The sequence below is a fragment of the Tauraco erythrolophus genome, chromosome 1 (genome assembly GCF_009769465.1).
Source record: "Tauraco erythrolophus isolate bTauEry1 chromosome 1, bTauEry1.pri, whole genome shotgun sequence".
Classification (NCBI taxonomy): domain Eukaryota; kingdom Metazoa; phylum Chordata; class Aves; order Musophagiformes; family Musophagidae; genus Tauraco; species Tauraco erythrolophus.
Genome location: NC_141465.1, coordinates 63316812 through 63327677, shown reverse-complemented (window position 1 = coordinate 63327677; position 10866 = coordinate 63316812).

The following is a 10866-nucleotide window of genomic DNA, read 5'->3' as shown; positions in this document are numbered from 1 at the left end:
AAAAACCACAAGCAGCCACACTAATCGTAATGTCAGCCATCTTCTCCTAAGTACATCCCACTGGGGAGAGCTTTTAGCAGAGATGACACATTGGGACTGCATCTCATTACTTGTTAATATAAAAAGATACCGTGCAATAACTGCTGATTCCTGTTTGGTTTATGATCGCTAACCTGAAAGATTTTAGATGGCTAGAGGTATGTGACTCTCATGATGTCATATGAAACTGGAGATCACATTGTGCTTATTTAGATGGATGAATAGTCCTGAGATAAGAGAATTAATTGTAAGCAATTGACATTTTCTTCTCCTTCTGCTGACAAAGTCATCATATTCCCAAACAGCAATACAGTGTCTAAAGAGGGCAGTGTTTAATGAAAGAGTGAGGACGGCTGCAAAATTAAAAAAAACCAATTATTTGATGATGAAATGCAGTAAGATACATGAGTACACATTAAAGAAGTCAATAAAGACTACATTAAATCTTCATGATGCATAATAAAGTTTCGGAAAAAAATTCTAGAGAGTGCATTGGATGCACTTACAAAATCCAATCTATCAACTGAAAAATATCTTTAAATGTTCTCTGTTCTACCTGAGAAAAATATTTTTGAATACAATTTCTACTTGTTTTACATTAAAAATAAATTACACATTCACTTTACAGTGCAACCTGACAGGTTCTAGTCATTTTCTGAATTTTTGGCACATAACAATGATGCTGCTACTATTCATGATAGAATCATGGAATCATAGAATGTTTTGAGTTAGAAGGGACCTTAGAGATCACTTAATTCCAACCCCCCTGCTGCTAGATCAGGTTGCTCAAAGCCTCATCCAACCTGGCCTTAAACACTTCCAGGGATAGGGCAGCCATAGCTTCTCTGGGCAACCTGTTCCAGTGCCTCACCACCCTCAGGGTGAAGAATTTCTTCCTTAGATCCCATCAAAATCTACCCTCTTTCAGTTTAATTCCATTACCCTTTGTCCTATCACTACATGCCCTTGTAAAAAGTTTCTCTCCAGCTTTCTTGTAGGCCTCCTTTAGGTATTGGAAGGCTGCTAGAAGGTCTCACCTGAGCCTTCTTTTCTCCAGGCTGAACAACCTCAACTCTCTCAGCTTGTCTTCATAGGAGAGGTGCTCCAGCCCTCGGATCATCTTTGTGGCCTCCTCTGGATGCACTCCAGCAGGTCCATGTCCTTATTGTGTTGAGGACCTCAGAGCTGAACGCAGTACTCCAGGTGGGGTCTCACGAGAGTAGAACAGAGGGGTGGAATCACCTTCCTGAACCTGTTTTCCATGCTTCTTTGGATGCAGCCCAAGATACAGTTGGCTTTCTGGGCTGCCAGCATATGTTGCCAGCTCATGGTGAGCTTCTCATCAACCAATACCCCCACATCCTTCTCCTGAGGGCTGCTCGGAATTCATTCTCTGCTCAGCCTGTATTTGGGCTTGGGATTGCTCTGACCCATGTGCAGGACCTTGCACTTGGCCTTGTTGAACTTCATGAGGTTCTCACAGGCCCACCTCTCCAGCCTGTCAAGGTCCCTCTGGATGGCATCTCTTCCCTTCAGCGTGTCGACCACACCACACAGCTTGGTGTCATCAGCAAACTTGCTGAGGGTGCACTCAATCCCACTGTCCATGTCACCAACAAAGACATTAAACAGCACCTGCCCCAATACCGACCCCTGAGGAACACTACTTGTCACTGGCCTCCACTTGGACTTTGAGCCGTTGACCGTAAGTCTTTGAGTGCGACCATCCAGCCATCTCCTTATCCATGAGTGGTCCATCTATGAAGTCCATGTCTCCCCACTTTAGAGACAAGGATGTTGTGCAGGACAGTGTCAAATGCTTTGGACAAGTCCAGATAGATTATGCCAGTTGCTCTTCCCTTGTTGCAGAGAAGTCGATCTTTCCTGTAACTCTGAAAGGCAGTGCGTGAGTAACTTCAGTATCAAACTACTATTAACAATAATTTTTTAAAGCAACTTTATTTTCACCATGGAATAAATAATGCGCTTTACTTATCCAGTTGTGAAATCCTAGTGAAAAAAAAGTGATTTTTCCTGGAGGAAGAGGAAGTTGGATAAGATGAAACCTGCGTGGCTTAACATTAACCTCGTACTGACTACAGTGTGACCACAAAACAAAGAAAGAAGCAATCAAGCAGAGCTCCCCGCCTTCTGTTAGGTGAAAACATAGCGAAAATGAATTTTCCCTATTCAAACTCCAGCAATATCATTGAGAAAACAGCAGAAATTTATTTGACCCAATAACTGCTATAACAGGAACACATTTAGACAATAACAGTGCTAGGCACAATCTACCACCCTGAGTTATCCAAGAGAACGAAGCCCTGTGTGTTGCTGTTGTTATCGTTCCTGGAGAACAAAATAATCTACGGTCTTTACATTGCCTGGATCAACGAGTCACTGCTCAGTGGCATTGCTTCCTTAATGAAGTGAGCGCTCAAGGAAGCTGCGTGTAAATTAGGAAATAAGGATGTTGCAGAAGAGCACATGCTAACTGCTCTGGTGCTTTTTTCAAACCTGAGAAAACCTACTAGTTAAATGATGTTAAAAATAAAAGGACAGAATGTCTAAAGGGAATTGTAAGTGGGTGGATGGATGGCAGCCTCCTTCTTTTCTGGGGATATGACTTAGAATAAAGACTGTTGCTGGGGAAACGTGCCTAAATGGTATGATGCTTCTAAATGCAGGGCTGGGGTGTCCCTTATGCTAAAAAAAAAAAGTAGCTGTGATTCTGTAAGATCCTTGTGAGCAGGGCATGAAGATGAACAGAGGATCTAGTGCCCTGCAGCAAGAGCTGACAGCCCAAGAGAGGGAAAGGTTTGGCAACATCAGCTGAAAAAACACATCCTGAAACTTATTTGAACACTACAGTGATGGACATAAAAGTCTAATACATTAAACAACAATGACTTTTTTTCTTTGTTGAAGTATAAAACTGGCACCTTCAATATTGTTATTTATCAAACACGAATTGCAAATGCAACAGCAGCTTCTTTGTTTAACTCTGTGCTTTGTAACTGAGAGATTGTCTGTGAACACAGATTTCATCTCATTAACCCTCTTTCATTTAAGTTGAATACATTGCAAGAAGATGTAAAATCATTCTCCCTCTTTTTAGATGAAGAAATTCCTGGGGATAAGCCATGATGCTTCTCATGGTTGACCTAGCACAGCTGGTCCTAACATAAGATATGATGGATGGTTAGTGGTCACACAGTTCCAAAACATCAACTGCTCTTAGGGTGAGCTGAATCAGTGGAGAACTTGGTTGATGACCATCAGTTATACTTGAAGAGATGTCAAAGCTTTATATGAAATGTTGAAATCATCTTATACTCTCAAGCCTTTTCCTTGTAGTGAGGCTGAAAGCTGTGTCATAAAACTTTCTATATTTACCCAACCCCTCATATTTTCAGGGCTCTCCTTGGTGGTGGTTGCCATAACTGGTTAAAACAGACTCATTTTAAAAATGGGATCTTTCAAATAGAAAATCTTCCATGTGTTCTTACCTTAGTGAGAATAAGACCAGTGACGAGTGGCGTTTCTCAGAGGTTGGTATCGGGGCTGGCACTGTTTAACATCTTTGTCAGTGACACGGACAGTCGGATCGAGTGCACCCTCAGCAAGTTTGCTGACGACACCAAGATGTGCAGTGTGGTGGACACGGTGGAGGGAAGGGATGCCACCCAGACGGACCTTGACAGGCTGGAGAGGTGGGCCTGTGAGAACCTCATGAAGTTCAACAAGGCCAAGTGCAAGGTCCTGCACGTGGGTTGGGGTAATCCCAAGCCCAAATACAGGCTCGTCAGAGAATGGATCGAGAGCAGCCCGGAGGAGAAGGACTTGGGGGTGTTGGCTGATCAGAAGCTCAACATGAGCCAGCAATGTGCACTTGCAGCCCAGAAGCCAACTGTATCAGCCTGGAGAAGATAAGGCTCCAGGGAGACCATAGAGCAGCCTTCCAGTACCTGAAGGGGGCCTACAAGAAAGCTGGAGAGGGACTTTTTGCAAAAGTAGTGTATTTTTTCATAATAGTAGTGTATTTTTTCATAATAGTAGTGTATGTAGTGATAAGACAAGGGGTAATGGCTTTAAACTGAAAGAGGGGAGATTTAGATTAGATCTAAGGAAGAAATTCTTCACTAGGAGGGTAGTGGGCACTGTAAGAGGTTACTCAGAGAGGCTGTGGCTGCCCCATCCCTTGAAGTGTTCAAGGCCAGGTTGGATGAGGCTTTGAACAACCTGGTGTAGTGAAAGGTGTCCCTGCCCGTGGCAGGGGGTTGGAACTAGATGATCTTTAAGGTCCATTCTAACCCAAACCATTCTATGATTCCATGATTCTATGATAAGATTTTATTGTTGCAGCCCAAGACTTGCTGTGCACTAATATCTTGGGAAACATTAAACTGAAGGAAACAAAAATTTGCCACAGAAAATCAAGGTAAAGCTAGAAGATCTTGTGGGCCTGATGTCTCTGTTTTTCAAGAGCAAAAACTTTTACTTACGTTTCAGTGGCTGAAGAATTCTGTTCACCTCTGCGTTGCAACTCTGAAGACCATATTCTTGGAAACCAATCAACTTCTGCCTCTTAGCTCTTATTCCAATCCCTATTTCTTTCTACCTGTTAACTGGGGAAGTTCCTTGTCCCTTTTTAGTCTTTTAATGTTTTAGCATGTGAACATGCACACTCAGTTCAAGTGTGTATGGTAACATCATTGACAGCTCGCATTGGGGAAGGCAACAAATTAATCCCCTGAAAACACAAAAAATTTCCACCTTGTGGTTTCTCTTTTTAAATAAAGAATCAAGGAAACTATGGACTAGGGTCCAGATTCTGTAAAAAAAAAAATATTCTCTTAATTCCTGTTTAAAACAGTCAGACCTAAATAGCTCCAAAATTACTCTTGTTTGAGGACCAGGCACCAGGAGGACCACGCACTGAGGTAAGGCACAGGGGCTGCACCGTGCAGGACGACATGGGACCTGAGAAGTGACTGCCCTCAGCCAGAGCACAGACTGCCTTTGCACTGCCTTGGCTGGGAGGACATGCCAAGAAAAGCTGTGGAGGAAGTCCCAACTCTCACAGGCTTGCCTTCCTGAGTTCGGGTTGCAGAGTGATGCCTGTCATTTTAGGATTACCCTTCTAGACTTACATCCCATAGAATTCGTGGCATGAAAATTTTCTTCTTGCCTTCACAAGAGTGGTGCTGTTCCTAGTTAATTACTGGGATATGGGAAACAAATGTTCAAATTCCTCCTGATAGATATCACATCTGCCACCTCCCAAGAGCCAGACGCAACCAGCAAGTTATAAATTATTTGAAGCACTCGATGTCCCTGTGAAAGCTGTTCCATTTAATGTAAAACACTGTGACCCTACATGCATTCATTAGCAAACAGGACCCAGGTTCTGTGTCGATGCCTCCCTCCACCTCTATTTTTCTCTTCTCACACTCCTGTGACCCAAGTCACCCCTCAATCCTCCTTCAAATGTTTCTGCTTGCCCTAAAGCTGGTCAGTTTTCTAACAGGCTGATAATCAAGCAGAAGGCAACAGCTCTCTCAATCCTTGCTACAGCAGCACTTCTGGTATCAAATGGGTCAGGAATCGTGTATTCTGCTTAGCAAGCTGTCCTTACATGTTTCTTCAACATTTGAGAGTGTAATCTCAAAGACTTGCAAAAAAAGTATTGGCTCAGGTAGTACAGTGGCCTTCACCCAATATTCCTTTTTAAGAAACAACAAAAAATCTCAAAAACCCGCCTCGCTGCTTTATCTGTGTCCAGAGCAGCTCTGGTTCTTCCTGTCTGCGCGTTACTCACCTTGCAGCTCCTGGCGAAGCATGGCACAGCAGCTTGCCCTCGTTGGAACCTAAGTCACAGATGCAGTGGTGAGCACCGTACCTGCAGTGTCACAGCAACTTTGTCACCTGGAAATAGCCTGGAACTAATTTGTCCCTTGGTGGATGCAGCAGCTGAATTTATGACTCAATTGTTTGCCAGTTTGACCCTGCCAGCCACAGAGAGAAATGAAAGTTGGTAAATCCAGCTGTCTGATTCAGACCATGGGGAAAGGGGAGGGTTAAAGGAGGGTAGCAGGTTACTTTGAAGTAAAGTAACTTGTTTTGAATACTAATTGATTCGGTCAATTGTCTTAATTTCTCTACTTTGGAAAATGCCCATAACTGGTACTTAAAACTTAATTGTTATTTCTGATTTTTGTTTAAAGAATTGACTTATCTTGCTGCATTGACATGATAATTTGCTTGTTGGCTGCACTCATTTTATGACCTATATAATTAATTTTGAGTTATTGGGTTCAATTTTAATTGACATTGATTTGATAATTAAATGCAGTTCTTAGCTACTCTACCCCGGTCCTGGCAACATTTTCAGCTCATTGCTGTTAATAAACCCCACAAAGCTGTTTTCACTTTCAAACTACCAGCTCAGACTAAGTGTCTTAAGAATATAAGGCAAACTAGATGGTTCAGCTAATGACCTACTTACCTCAGTCTAAACTTTTTGTCTCCTACTCAGAAGGCAATTAAATGGTGTAATGATATACAAAGATCTAACCAAGGCACTTATCATGAGATAAAACTTGCCTCTACCCTGAAATAAAAAGTGGACTTAATTTTCAAATGAAAACAAGTCTTATTTGCTGCTTATGGATCTGATCTTGCCCCTACTACAGCCAGTCTGATTTTGCAGCAGATATCAGCCCTAAGCCCCCCTTCAAGCCCTCCACACAACTCAATCTTTCATATACACCAGCTACTTTAGACGTGCACCTCATAGGTCACTCCATGCTCAAGCTATTCTAGATAAAGAATAACCTAGGAATTAATATTAATACTTTATAGTATTATATTACATATAACACTTCATAGGAATCAAGATTTACCCCATAATAGTAAATCCTTCATCTGTATGGGGCTGTACACCTCTGTTGGTATTGCTGTATTCCTCAGCCTGATTTTTGTGATTCCTGCAGTGGCTCTTAATGACTGTAGAGGCCACAATGTATGCTATGTATTCTGTCTTATATCAACCAGATCCGCATTTAAACTTTTTTTACTCAAGTTCCAGAAAGAGACAGAATCTGGTGACGAAGATCACATCCTAATAAATGTATTATGTGTCAGAGGTACCGTGTCTGACGAGTCGCAAAGCAAAGGGCTTGTACACAAGAGATGTCCTTTGGTGATCAGTTGTGCCTCAGAAATGCAGACACGAAGCAGAACGGTGATTTCACTAATAAAGGCACTGCAGTAGGAAAAGCACGTGTTCCTGCCCATTTAAGTAAGATTTATTCTTCCTGAGTACTTGATGCTGAACAGGTGACTTGTCTTAAGGTCAGCTCCTATGGAGGCAAAGCACGACCAAAAGGGCTACCAAGACTAATCCCAGGAATTGGCACTGGATTAAAACCTGAAGTAACAGCAAAGAGCAAAAAATAAATGTAGCATAAATTTAACAAATATGGGCAAATCTATGCCTCTGCTGAATAGGATGAGTTGGAAGGTCAAGGAAAACGAGGGTGCCTTCAGTGTGATTAGGCTGCATGTGTTCAAATGCAAACTGCAGTATGGATAGTTACTTATCTTGTCCAAGACAGGGGCTCATTTAAGCATTCCGGTTTGCTTAAATGCTATTTAGAATTAACTCATACTGAGGGCAGTCAAGACAGCTTGCCACTGACAGATAAAAATTTCTTAAAATGCTTGAATATGCTTTTGCAGCTCAGGTGTCCAGTGCCACACTGGGTCCTCCTGGCTGGCCAAGCTGCAAATGGTGATCTTTTCAAGTAAGATTCTTCTGGGAGAAATATCAAACCTTGAATAAAGATATCCAAAAGTTATTAGGACATAAAAACCTTTTTCAATGGCACATTAAAAATCACATATATTATTAAGATGAAATTTTCCAGTTTAGGCCCACGTCCTTAGAGAAAATGGATATGTCGCTCTCATTGGTTTCAGTGGCATATCTCTGAGGAAGCTGCAGTCACTCTAGTACATCCTAGAGAGAGGATGGTGACTTTTCACCAACACAATTGTCTTTTACATTGCTCTGGCACTGTAAAAATTCTGTACTATTAAAAAGAACCCAGACTCAAACATTGATTTTGCTGCCTATTCAAAGCACTAAACCCCACTACAGTTCAGCATTGTTAGTAGCAAGACTCCTGTTGGCCTGAACTAGCAACCGTACCGTCCAACTGTACAGTTGCCTATGCAACACATTCTTCAACTTCATCAGACACTTTCAGGCCCAATTACTGACAACAAAGCTTATTAACTGTGCTTAGTTTGGAACATTGGTTCCTTTTATACTGGATTAATTATTATACATGTCAGTAACAACATACTTGAAAGGTTAGAATACTTGGGCTGAGCCTGATAATCTGGCAGAAATTGGTTCCACAGCTGGAGACCGCTTATTAATAAATCTGTGTGTGGCTGCAATTGTAGTCATCACTCTGAAGCCTGAAGAAAGAATCATGGAATCATAGAAAGGTTTGCATTGGAAAGGACCTTTAAGATCATCTAGTTTCAATCTCCCTTCCATGGGCAGAGACACCTTCCACTAAATCAGGTTGCTCAAAGCCTCATCCAACCTGGCCTTGAACACTTCCAGGGATGTGGCAGCCACAACTTCTCTGGACAACCTCTTCTATTGTTTCGCCACCCCCATTGTAAAAAATTTCTTCCTTATGTCTAATCGAAATCTACCCTCTTTCAGTTTAAAGCCGTTACCCGTTGTCCTATCACTACACATCCTTGTAAAAAGTCCCTCTCCAGCTTTCTTGTAGGCCCCCTTTAGGTACTGGAAGGTTCCTAGGAGATCTCCCCAGAGCCTTCTCTTCTCCAGGCTGAACAGCCCCAACTCTCTCAGCCTGTTTTCACAGGAGAGGTGCTCCAGCCCTCGGATCATCTTTGTGGCCCTCCTCTGGACCTGCTCCAACAGGTCTATGTCCTTCCTATGTTGGGGACCCCAGAGCTGAATGCAGTATTCCAGATGGAGTCTCACGAAAGCACAGTAGAGGGGGAGAATCACCTCCCTCGACCTGGCCACGCTTCTTTTCCCTGTGCAAGACTCAAACTGGTGACAGCCACAGATTTCCAATGTGCTTTGCCAACAGGAACGATCACTATCACCATTTCCACTTCACAGATAGAGGAAAGAAGACTCAAGGATGCAGTGTCCCAAGGTGCTGGTACAAACGAACATAGAGTTAGGCAGAGAACTAGCGTTTCTGATCACTGTTTTTTGGCCACTGGTTCACAGTGAGATCTACTTTTCTGCTGCTTCACTGGTGGCTAGCATCTGTCAGTGTAGCTCTGAAGGCACCATTGTTAATGCATTTGCATTAGCTTGTTCTGCTGCATAGGCAGGCCACAGTGTCTGTACCAACAACAGTGACCTTGGGCTTCCTTGGTCAGGCTCCACCATGGTAGTCAAGTCCGGAAAGGCGTGGATCAGTTTTACAGGGAGGAGTGCTGCCTCTTGATCATTCAGTGAGGCACCTAATGTTGCACGTGGAGTTCTACTACCTGCAGCTCAGGACTGGAAATCATGCAAGTTACATGTGCGCATATGTCAGCAAGTCTCGAACTCAGGCTCCATACAGTGATGCAGGCTATAAAATGAGAGGTTGGGAAGTACGTGGGGTGAATATCTAAGTTAAGGTTGCCTGTTCTAACCTATGTTTCTTCTCCCTTATTCTAGAAGAGGCACGAGTTTAAACTTACTTGTATCAGTCTTGATTTAGACTCTAATAAATTTACAATATATTTTTTAGCTGTGAAAGCATTTTAAACTCTACGTCCACTGGCTTATTTTCATTAATTGGTAACTGGACACACAGAGACAAACAGAAACTTCTACTGTCTGTCTCTTCTGAATTTCTCCTGTCTTGAACTGTTGGCCTGATCCTGCAGCAAGCTTTCCTGTGCTCCTCAAAGACTTTATTAGGGTTCAAGTCTTCTGTGGCAAACTGGCTTCAGGGGACTGGACGTTATTTAGGTATTTACTTTATTCACACAATCTCATAATTGACAATTTTGTCTTACGTTCTCCACACAAGACCTCACAGGAGAACCAGGGTGAAGTGCTGCATAGCATGAAGAGAGTCTACTGCAGAGAGGGCCAACCCTGAATAGTGTGGTCATCAGACCACCTGGCCTGGGACTCAGGGATCATTCCTCAAAGCCTAAAAATCTGCTTAGATTTCTCAGTCATGTTTTCTTCCTCGTGTGGATTTTGGGACCCCCACCTCTTCCATCACTGAGCTCAGAATTATCCTGTTTGTGTGGGTTTTTCCAAGGACAGAACATGCTTGGGATGAAGATGCAGAGATGGAAGAAGAAGGCTGGAAGCAAGGGCTTCGCATGCTGCATGCCTGTATGACTAGTTTAGACTGATGAAGATGACTGTCTGTAGGATGCTGTTTATTCTGATTCTTCGTCTGGGATTTCCCTGAGCCCCCCACTCACTTTACCCATTCCCAGTGGGCGAATCAATTCTGTTGACCACATACAAGAGGACACGCTAATGGGCAGTTTTTGTGCTGGGTCAGGTAACAGGATCACATCTTTCGGGATTAGGTGATAAAGCCCACCCTTTGCAACATCACCTGATTTCATGCTGGAAGACGCGTCCCCAGCGTCTCAGTGTTCAATGAGCTTTAAAATGGGGCGGCTTTACTCTGCTGTTACCCCTTCCCTCAGGCACTGTCCAGAGGGCCCTGCTCCACCATTTTAGCTTCATTTCTGCAGAGTTTAGGAACCACCACCTCAGCACTCTTAATACAACCCTACAGC